The sequence below is a fragment of the Cricetulus griseus genome, chromosome 7 (assembly GCF_003668045.3).
Source record: "Cricetulus griseus strain 17A/GY chromosome 7, alternate assembly CriGri-PICRH-1.0, whole genome shotgun sequence".
Classification (NCBI taxonomy): Eukaryota; Metazoa; Chordata; class Mammalia; order Rodentia; family Cricetidae; genus Cricetulus; species Cricetulus griseus.
In genome coordinates, this window is record NC_048600.1 from 107661809 (window position 1) to 107671575 (window position 9767).

Here is a 9767-nt window from a genome sequence, read left to right on the forward strand (position 1 = left end):
CCAAGCCCTGGGCCAGGCAGCCAGGTGTGCCTGGATGACAAACTGCAACTATTCGAAAAAGTCCAGAGAGCCTCCTCCTCCCTAGTACACATGAAGAAGTCCCAGAGGAGGTCACCAGCCACGCAGGAACATGGAAGGACAGAAGCCTAGCCCAGACACACAAGACCTCGGATTCCTCAGCCATATAGAGGAGAAGCTAAGTTAAAAAAACTACAAAAACTAGGATCAAAGTTCCCATTCAGGGCTGTAGGTGGAGCCAGATCCCACTAACAACAACAAATGGCCAAGACTAGGGGGCCAGGTTTCCACAGAGTCTCCCTCTGAGGTCCCTTCCTCCACTTTCCCCAAGCAAAACAGAAAGGAAGTTGCTAGTTGAGAGTGGTTACAAGGAATTCCTGAAAAGGTAAGATGGGGACTGTCTCCGAGGCAAACCTCTGCTCCCCAGGGTACTCCAAAAGGTTCAGAAGACTTGCTTACCAGGTTGGCGCTTACTGGTTGAAGACTGGAGAACAGGCAGGAGAGCAGGCAAAAGAGCGAGGTAAGCGCGTGGTCCGGGATCCTGGCATCAGGCGTCATGGCAAGGAGGCTACTAAGTTTCCGTGTACAAGGAAGGAGTGACGGGCACGACTTTTACAACTTCCCTCAACTATGGGGCCCACCCTCGGAATGGGGGCGGAGTTAACACACCTGAGTAGGGCCAGACTAAGGCTTCTAGCCTGGAGCTCAGGTAGAAAAGAATTGGAGAGGAGCTGAACTTGCTTGAGTCTGAGACATTGAGAGGTGGGATGCCTTGGTTTAAGTAGTAAGCAGGATGAAGCAGAGCACTGTGGGAATCCCTGGTCTGAGCAGCATTTAAATAGTTAGAGTAGGGTGTGGTGACCCCACCCTTTAATCCCAGAACTCAGAAAATCTCAGTGAATTCACAGCCAGTATGGTCTACATAATGAGATCCAGGCCAGCCAGCATTAAATAATAATAATGGTAGTAGTAATAGAAAATTGAATCAAAAAGTCACGTGGGCTCTTTCCGTTGTTTCCCTGGGCCAGACAGGACTTTTCCTGTCTTCCTCTTCTCTTCTGTCCTCTCTCTGTCTCTTTTCTCTTTGTTTCCCCCCTTTCTAATAAAACTTCTCACTTAAAAAAAAAAAAAAGTCACGTGGTGGTGACACACACCTTTAATCCCATCACTCAGGAGATAGATGCAGCAGGATCTCTGTGAGTTCAAGGCCATCTGGTTTAAACAGTGAATTCCAGGACAGCCAGGGCTACAGAGAAACCATGCTTCAAAAATCCATAGAAAAAAAGAAAAAGAAAAAGAACAAAGACTGGGAGGGTGGGGGGGGGGGGATGACTCAGGGGTTAAGAGCAACTGTCCATGGATCTGGGTTGGGTTTCCAACGTGATGGCTCTAATCAGGAGAGGACACCCACTTCTTAAATCTGAGGGCACCAGGTATGCACATGCTCAGGGTCTAGGCAAGTTCTCTACCACTGAGCTATAGGTTCACATACATATATGCAATAAAATACATGCAGAAAATAACTAATTTTTTTTTATTTTGAGACAGAGTTTCATGGTAGGATTGGACACTGTCCTGGAACTCTCTTTAAAACCCAGCTGGACTGGAGCTCACACAGGTCTGCCCACCTCTGCTTCCAGAGTGTGTGAGATAAAGGTGTGTGCCACTACCACCTGGCTAAATTGCTTTCTTTTAAAACCCAGGACCAGGAGCTCAGGGATGGGTAACGGACAGTTGCCTGGGCGCTCCCCACATTAATCACTAGTTAAGAAATGCTCGTGGCTGGAAGATGGCTCAGAGGTTAAGAGCACTGGTTCCTCTTCTAGAATTCCTGAGTTCAATTCTCAGAAACCACATGATGGCTCACACCCATCTATAATGAGATCTGGCGCCCTCTTCTGGCTGATAAGCAGACATGCAGGCAGAACACTATACATAATAAATAAATAATTAAAAAAATAGAAAAAAGAAAATGCCCTACAGGCTTGTCCACAGCCAGAAGTTATGGAGGTATTTTCTCATAGTGCTCTCCCCTCTCTGACTCTAGCTTGTGTCAAGTTGACTTAACAAGGGACAGGCTACGGGAAAGGCTGCAGGGCTTAATCAAACTGTCACATGCTTTACTCAGAACTTCTCTAAAAGGAATCAGAAGGTATATCCTAGCCTAGCTTGATGTGGCACACCTTTAATCCCAGCACTTGGGAGACAGAGGCAGGAACATCTGTGAGATTGAGGATAGCCTGGTCTACAGGAAGAGTTCCAGTACCCTCAGGGATTCACAGAGGAACTGTCTAGAAGGGGAAAAAAAAAAAAAAAAAAGCATTCCTAACCACCAGCACACTGCTCCCAGGAGCTCATATTCTTTTAGAATCATTAGGGCAGGAACTGTGGCCCTAACTCAGGGTCTAGGCAAGTTCTCTACCACTGAGCTAAATGCCCAGCGCCTCTTCCCCATTTTAAATTTTGAGATAAGATCTCAAATAAGTCACCCAGGGTGACTTTAATCCTCCTTCCTCAGATTCTGGATTAGTTGAGAGGATAGGACTGTACAACTGTACCTAGTTCTTCTAGATCTTATTGATATGTAGAAACAAACACACACACACACACACACACACACACACAACACAACACAAACACATTTAAAATATAATGATGAAGTTTATTTTACATACCAAAGCTGCCCTGAATGCCCCTTTCCTCCCAACACTAAAAGCCAGATACTATGTAGGTCAGCGCAGCAGATCCTTCTTCATGCTTAGGTAATGGGTGGTGTTCAGTGTGGGTTCTCATGTCTTTCAGAACAAGCTTCCATAGGGCAATGGATGGGAACCATAGCTGAACCCCATCCAGCCCAATGCACCAGGAGATGCACACCCCCCTGAGATTTAGTGTACAGTCATCTCTGCACACTTATCTGTAGAATTGCACCTGATCTGATCCTGAATACCAGGCCAGACATAGAATCCTGGCTTTATAAATATCCGTGGCATGAATGGATAGTGCAAGATGACCTCTGAAAGGGTGACATCTTTTCCACTCCCTCCAACAGTACTGACTGAAGTGGCAAAAGAAGTCCTTTCAGGGACTGGAGAGATGGCTCAGCTGTGAAGAGAACTGGCAGCTCTTCCGGAGGACAGGGGCTTAATTCCTGGCACCCATGTAGCAACTCACAACCACTTGTAACTTCAGTTCCAGAGGGCCCAACTTCCTCACAGATATAAATGGAGACAAAACACCAATGAACATTAAAAATAAGAAAACAATTTATTGCAGGCACTGAACTTTGGGAAAAGCCACTCTCTTCAGGCCACTCCACTGTAGCTGCAGAGAAACTAAAAGCCTTATACTATCTTGAGTGACAGGCAGGTGACCTCTGGTGACCTATTGCTGCAGGTCAAAACCCAGCTGTGGGACTTCTCTAGTGTCTGAAAAGGAAGGCTGGCCTTGAGTCCACTGCAGCAACATAGCAAACACAAGGACGAAGTGGAGGTAGCTAGCACCCCTGACGAGCCCCAAAGCAAGGCACCAGGATCTACAGTATGTCTTCACTGTCTCACCTGAGTGCAAGTCAGAGTGCCAAGCTGTACCACATGCTCCTAGGCAGGTGGTCCATGTACTCAGTCACCATTGCAGTTGGTGACTACCCAGCCAGAGGCAGAGACTAGTCAGTGTAACTTCAATATTGTTTAGTGCTTGGCTGTGGAGGTACAGTGGGATCTTGTCTGGAACATGAGCTAGAGTCTATGCAGTTCAGTCTCCTGTCTCCTCCATGTACACAAGTGCTTCTGTAGGATGGCAGAGAGAGCTGTCCAGTCAAGGTCTGCATTCCACCAGAACATTCTCTGCTTCCCACTGCAGGCTCCCTCAAGAGCCTTTAGCTTGGGAGTTCAGACAAAGACCATGGATCCAGCTCAGCAGTTGGGGAGGCAAAGGGGGAGAAAAACAATAAATAAAATCAAAGAATGAGAGACATCATGGTAGGATAGGTGGAGTCATTCATTCCCAAGTTTCAAACAAGTCCTGGGCTTGATCCAAAAACTTTGTGAGTGAGGTAGTTCAATAAGCTGTGTTGTCAGTGTCTCTCATTGGACCAGCAGGGTCCTCAGGCCTGAGGCTGTAGGGAGGAGGAGGTTCTACAGGCTTCATGACGACCTGCAGGGGGGAAAGGGTACATAGCTTGCATCATGTCTGCCTAAGGAATGATGAAGTTGGTTGGCAGCTCTCCCCAGTCTGTGACTTCAACAAGTTGGATAGCCAGCTATGAAACAAGCTAAGGATTGGGACAGAAAGACTCACCTGATCATAGGGTGGTGGGGGATCCAAGGTGGGGACCCAGATCTCTAGGGGAGCCGTGGTAGGTGCTTCTGAGGTTCTGCTCTGGCTGTGTGCACTTGTGACAGAAGTGCTTCATCAGGCCGCAGACACACAACAGATGCATCATGGGCAGGAAAACGATAAACAGGATCCTGGGGAGGGAATGATGTCTCCCTGAGTGACTATACCACTCTCCTCCATCACCCACCCCCATCTTATTTCAGGTGGACCCAGCCCTGAATGGTACCCATAAGGCCTGACCCTGGCTTACCTTAAATAGTCGTTTGAAGAATCCCAAATGGTTTCTTTCTGCAGGCAGCATCCACTCTTACAGCATCTGAATCCTTTTGGGCAGGTTCTGGTCAAGTCAGACAGAGATGGGGAGACACAGATGGCATCCAAAGTGTCAGAACAAAGGATCTTTGCCTCCCCAGACACCTATAGCCTCAGGTTGCAAGTCATCCTTGGTGGGTGTGGGGTACAGATCCATCCTGGATTCACTGGGAGGAACTGAGGCCTGGACTTGAGACCTGAGTTCAGGGTTACTCAGGCAGAATGACCATGCTACCAAATCTTACAGGTCAGGTGTGGGGCTCCAGGTCATAACGGTAAGGGATTAACAGCAGCTACAGAGCTGCCCCAATCATTCAGTTCCCAATGTTGGGTGGTGGGAGGGGTGGGTATGGTTTCATCAAAAGTAGGAAGAGTGAGGAGGAGGTATCTGTCTCCTTTTCCAGGGCATATCTGAGCAAACCATCACCCACCACCACCACCAACACCACAAGCACCATCACCCACCACCAGCACCAGCACCACCACCACCACCTATCCCCCACCAAACCCCAAGCCTTGCTTGATTAGAGCTAAGTCCCATACTTACATGGTGTCACATTTAACTGTAACCTGTGGAAGAAAAACAGGCAGAAGTGTGTTATGTTAAATCTTTCCGCCAAAAGCTGCCTGAGCTCCACCGCCACATGTGAGCTTTACACCAGCTGCCCACCTGAGTTAGGGTCCAAATGAATACCCAGAAACTTGTATTACGTACAATGCTGCTTGGCCAATGACTAGGATTCTCATCTGTTAACTCCGTCTTAACTATCATAAACCTATATATTTAATAAGACTTATCTTATCGTATGCCTAATTGGCATCCCTCCTTGCTGGTGGATCACATCGTGCCGCTAGAGCAGGAGTGGAGGGAAAAAGAGGGACAATTCATGTTTCTCCTTCTTTAAATATGAGTCTCCTTGCTATGTCCCTTCTTGCCTGGATCACCACTTCTCTACTACATTTCCCAGAATCCTCTTTGACTCCTAGTCCCGACTACTTGCCCTCTCATTGGCCAAACAGTATTTTATTTAACAATCAATAAGACATACACAGTACATTCCCCATCAGAAGTCAGAGCTCAAAAACGGGGAGTTGGGTCTCAGGTCTAGAGTATTTGCCCAGCACACACTAGGTATTTGTTCAATTTCCAGCAATGGCAATAAATCATGTGTGCATAAACCAGAATAGCAGTACATGGCCACAGTCCCAGAACTCAAGAAGCCAGGAGAATCATTCAATGCTACATAGCCAATTTGAAGCCTGATTGGATACCAGAATAAGACCCTTTCTCAAAAAGAAAAACAAGAGGCTATTCTCAGATATCTAGGGCAGTGCATGTCAGATTGAATCTTCCTCCCTCCAGCTCCATGTCCATGGTCAATGATTGGAGCCTGCCCGTAACCCCCATTTTTTTATTGATGGCATGCACTACCATGTCTGACTCCCTCACTTCTTCTTACTGAGACAGGCAGGGTCTCACTATGTATCCCTGGCTAGCCAGGAATTCAGAAGTCTACCTGTCTCCACCTCCAGACTGCTGGATTAAAGGTGTGGAACACTATTACCTGGTTCCCAGGTAATTCCCCCTGCCACACCCTCACAGCTGGGGATTGGCCCAGGAAGCCAGCTGGTGTGGATCCCTGGCTCTAAAACCTCCAGAAAGCAACCTAAGCCCCACCCCCTGAACTCTCCATGTCCAAGGTAGAGGCATTTCTAGCAGTTTCCTGAACACACTCTTGTCCCATTCATCCTGATGTCCTTGCTGGGAATACAGGGCCTCTCTCAGAATTCTATCTTATCTAAGCTCTTAATTAGGACTCTCTTCTACATGTCTCAAGGCTTCTCTCTGTGGCCACATCACTTAAAATGACAATCATTTTCTGCGGTGGTGGTCCTTGCCTTTCATCCCAGCATACTGGAGGTAGAGGCAGGTCGATCTGTTAGTTTGAGGCCAGCTTGGCTTACCTAGCAATTTGTAGAGGAGCCAGGACTAGACCCTGTCACAACAGATAAAGAATGGGAAGCCAGGCTTTGACTCTGCCACTGATCATTACAATAGCATTTTCTGAGCAAAGACAAGGGAACCAGTCACAGGCTTACAGCAGCACTGTTCTTTAGTGAGGACAGGTGTAGGAAGAAATTAAAGACACAGCAAGGCACCCAGGAACTCAGTTACTTCCCCTGTTCTTCCAAATCTCAGACTCTGCCCATTCCCCACTCTCCTGGTTTCTCTCTCTCAGGTACTGGAACTTGCTCTGTAGAGCAGACTGGCCTCAAACTCAGATCTGCCTGTCTCTGTGTCCTGAGTGCTAGGATTAAAGGAATGAGCGGCTGCCACCACCACCCTGCTCTAGTATTGCATTTAAGCCCTGGTAACAATGGTCACACAGCCTCTCTTAAATTCAAACTCACTTTTAATGTCATAGCTGAGGTAGTAAAGACAAATGTCTGTTGAGTTCAAGATCATGCTTATCTATATAGGGATATCCTATGTAAAAAATTTTCATGGCAGGGTTAATATCCCTGACCAGCATTATTTCTGTTTCCATCTTATCCAGGTGATCTGAAGAGGGATGGTAAGGAGCCTGAGTTTTAGAAAGCATAGACTGAGGTATTAAGTTGGATTCATTAGCTCTTTCGGGGAGATTGACAATGCCCATACCTGGGCTGCACAGAGGGGTCAACAAGGATGCTGGGATCCAAGAATGTAAATGGTGCCTTGAACCTGGGTTCATGCATGGCCTTGGTCAGAGAACTTCAATTCCAGTGAACATCAACAGCCAATGAACTCTCCTGAAGTGCGGCCTTGGGACTTCACCCCCACTGCACAACAGATTTTCAACTAAGATTGTAAATTTAAAAGCTTGTTCTGACCACCTCTCTGGTTGCAGGAAAATCTCCCAACCCAAGACACTTAAGAATTATATATGAGGAACAAGAGCTTGGGACAGGGTTCACAACCTTTCCTCCCTGATCCATGAAAGTCAGAGGCCACCCAGCTCAGGGCCAGGCAGCCAAGTCTAACCCGAGGACAAGCTGTAACTAATCTAAAAGTCCAGAGAGCCCTCTCCTCCCTAGTACACATGAAGAATTCCCATAGAGGGTCCATATAATACAAGGTCACTAGCCATGAGGGAACAGGGATGCACAGATGTCTCGCCCAGATTCCTGCATTATATTGGAGAAGCTAGTAGAAACACTACTAAAACAGGGATCAAAGTTCCCATTCAGTTCTCTCGGTGGAGACAGATCCCACTAACAACACAACCTGGCCAAGACTAGGGGCCCACATTTCCACAGTACTCCCTCCAAATTCCCTACCTTTGCTTTCCCCAAGCAAAACAGAAAGAAAGTTGCTAATTGCCATTGGGTACAACGAATTCCTGACAAGATAAGGCAGGTACTGTCTCTGAGGCAAACCTCTGCCCCACAGGGTCTTCCAAAAGGTTCAGAAGTCTTGCTTACCTGGTTGGCGCTTACTGGTTGGAGACTGGAGAGCAGGCAAGAAAGCAGGCAGACGAGCAAGGTGAGCACTCTGTCCGGGATCCTGGCATCAGGCGTCATGGCAAGGAGGTTACTGAGTTTCCGTGTGCAGGGAAGGAGTGACAGGGCTCGACTTTTACAATTTCCCTCACCTATGAGGAAAGCCTCAGAATGGAGGCAGAGTTAACACACCTGAGATGGGCAGGACTAGGTCTTCTAGCCTGGAGCTCAGGTAGACTAGAAGTGGAGAGGAGCTGAACTTGCTTGAGTCTGAGGCATTGAGAGGTGGGATGTGTTGTTTTAAGTAGTAACCAGGATGAAGCAGAGCACTATGGGAATCCCTGGTCTGAGCAGGATTTAAGTAGTTAGAGTAGGGTGTGGTGACCCCACCCTTTAATCCCAGAACTCAGAAAATCTAAGTGAATTCACAACCAGTATGGTCTACCTAATGAGATCCAGGTCAGCCAGTATTAAATAATAATAACTGTAGTAGTAATAGAAAATTGAATCAAAAGTCACGTGGTGGTGACACACACCTTTAATCACAACACTCGGGAGGCAGATGCAGGAATCTCTGTGAGTTCAAGGCCATCCTCATTCAAACAGTGAATTCTAGTGCAGCCAGGGCTATAGAGAAACTATGCTTCAAAAAATCATAGAAGAAAGAAAAAGAAGAAAGACAGGGAGGGGCAGGATGGAGGTGATTCAGGGTTAAGAGCAGCTGTCCTTTGATCTGGGTTGGGTCTGCAACATGATGGCTCTCAATAAGGAGAGGACACCCACTTCTGAAAACTGAGGGCTGAGGTATGTACATGGTACACATACATATATGCAATAAAATGCATGCAGACAATATAATAACTAATTGTTTTTTTTTTTTTTTTTTTGGTTTTAGAGTCAGGTTTCTCTGTAGGTGTGCAGACTGTCCTAAACACTCTTTGAAGAGCAAGGTGGCCTGGAACTCACAGAGATCTGCCTGCATCTGCTTCCCCAGAGTGTGGCATTAAAGGTGTGAGCTACTACCGCCGTCATAAATTGCTTTCTTTTAAAACCCAGCACCATTAGCTGGGGGGCTTGGGGTCTCCCACAATTGTCTGGGCCCTCCCCACATCAATCACTAGTCAAGAAAATGCCCTACTGGATTGCCCTACAGCCAAATGTCATGGAGGTATTTTCTCAAAGGCTCTGGCATCTCTGACTCTATCTTGTGTCAAGCTGACTTAGCAGGGGACAGGGCACAGGAGAGACTGCAGGACTTAATCAGACTTTCAGATCCTCTACCCAGCCCTTCTCAAATGAAGGTATGCCCTAGTCTAGCATGGTGCTGCACACCTTAATACCAGCAATCCAAGGCAAAGGCAGATGCATCTCTGACTTCAAAACCAGCCTGATCTACAGAGACAGTTCCAGGAAAGGCAGGCTATACACTGAAACCCTATGATCAAATTTCGCTCTACTTACTGAACCCAGGGCCTTGTACACGTTAGACAAAAACACTGCCACTCAGCTATATCCCCAGCCCTTCTGAAAATTTTACATCTGCCTATAAATAAATCCCTGTAAACACATCTCTCAAATATACAAAAGTAAGGCATGTACATTAAAAATCTCAAGCA

At 46.9% G+C, this 9767-nt stretch overlaps 1 long non-coding RNA gene across 1 annotated transcript; it reads left to right on the forward strand.

Moving 5' to 3' along the window:
- Positions 1-288: 288 nt before the first annotated feature.
- On the forward strand, positions 289-9171 carry LOC113836578. The gene is made up of 3 exons (XR_003486922.2): positions 289-538; positions 8102-8194; positions 9047-9171. It is a non-coding gene; the product is annotated as an uncharacterized LOC113836578 (long non-coding RNA).
- The last annotated feature ends 596 nt before the right edge of the window (positions 9172-9767 follow it).